Source organism: Hyperoodon ampullatus, assembly GCF_949752795.1.
Source record: "Hyperoodon ampullatus genome assembly, chromosome: 11".
NCBI lineage: Eukaryota > Metazoa > Chordata > Mammalia > Artiodactyla > Ziphiidae > Hyperoodon > Hyperoodon ampullatus.
Genome location: NC_136924.1, coordinates 39,157,282 through 39,158,683, shown reverse-complemented (window position 1 = coordinate 39,158,683; position 1,402 = coordinate 39,157,282). Strand labels below are relative to the sequence as shown.

The window sequence follows — 1,402 nt, the reverse complement described above, 5'->3', positions numbered from 1 at the left end:
CCTTGGAGGCTGCATGAGTCAGGCAGGTCATTCAGTGCCAGTCACAGCTGGATTGATAATAGCAATGGGCGTCATGGCCTTGGGCAAGTTAATTAGTGCCTTCAAGCCTCAGATTCCATTTTTGTTTCCCAGATACCATACTAAAGAGTGGGGATATCACACCCATTAGGATCCCTGCTATTTAAATAAATAAGTAAACAAACCCAACAACAGGAAATAAGTATTGGTGAGGACTTGGAGAGATTGGAACCCTTGTGCCCTGTTGGCGGGGGGTATAAAATGCTGTAACCAGGGTGGTCGAGGCCTCTGGGCTGGGATGAACCTTGCTCTGGGTGGAGCCAGGGGAGCCACAGCCAGTACAGTGGTAGCAGTTGGACTGACCATTGCTGCTGCAGGGTTTGCAGGCTGTCTTACGCTTTGCAAGCCAGGAAACACATGGAGCCTCAAGTAAACAGGTTTTTCAAAGTCTACCAAAATGTGCCTTCTGTGGTGGCTATTACAGAGGTGGGTTTGAACCCAACATGACAAAATGGGAAGCAGCATTAGCATGGTAATTAGTGTAAACCCTACTGCCAATAAAGGAAAAATAAGAAATATTTATTAACGAGCTATGCTTTTAAATCACATGACAAGGGGGTATCTCCTTATATAGCAGCCCAAAATCAGTGATGCTAAAGATTTACTAGAAGGTCAAACTGAAAAATGAAATAAATGTATGATGAATTTTACTTTTTTTTTTTTGGCCGAGCCACGCAGCTTGTGGGATCTTAGTTCCCCAACCAGAGATCGAACCCAGGTCCTCGTCAATGTAAGCACGGAGTCCTAACCACTGGACCACCAGGGAATCCCCATATGATGAATTTTAAGTTCTTATTCATTTATGTACTTGAGTACCAGCTTTTTTTAAATAAAGTGCCTCAAAACTTAAAATGGTGTAGACACCCCTCAAAAAATGAAACACAGAATTATCATAGAATCCAGCAAGCCCACTTCTGAGAATATCTCCAAAAAAATTGAAAGCAGACTCTTGAACAGATATTTGAACACCCATGTTCAGAGTTATTCACAATGGCCAAAAGGTAGGAACAACTCAAATACATGTCCATTGACTGATGAATGAACAAACAAAATGATAAATACATACAATGGAGTATTATTCAGCCTTAAAGAGGAAAAAGCATTCTGACACATGCTACAACAGGGATGAAACTTGTGGACATTATGCTAAGTGAAATAAGCCAGTCACAAAAAGACAGATTCTGAATGTTTTCGCTTATGTGAGGCACCTGAAGTAGTCAGATTCATAGAGACAGAAAGTAGATAGTGGTCAACAGGGCTGGGGGGAGGGGAATGGGGAGTTAGTGTTTAGTAGGAAAAGTTTCAGTTTTGAAAGATGATTGAG

The 1,402-nt window shown here is 41.7% G+C and overlaps 1 pseudogene across 1 annotated transcript; it reads left to right on the top strand.

Moving 5' to 3' along the window:
* The first annotated feature begins 316 nt into the window (after positions 1 to 316).
* Positions 317 to 706, top strand: LOC307060394 (mitochondrial import inner membrane translocase subunit TIM14-like; annotated as a pseudogene). The gene has a single exon. The product of its transcript is annotated as a mitochondrial import inner membrane translocase subunit TIM14-like (transcript).
* The last annotated feature ends 696 nt before the right edge of the window (positions 707 to 1,402 follow it).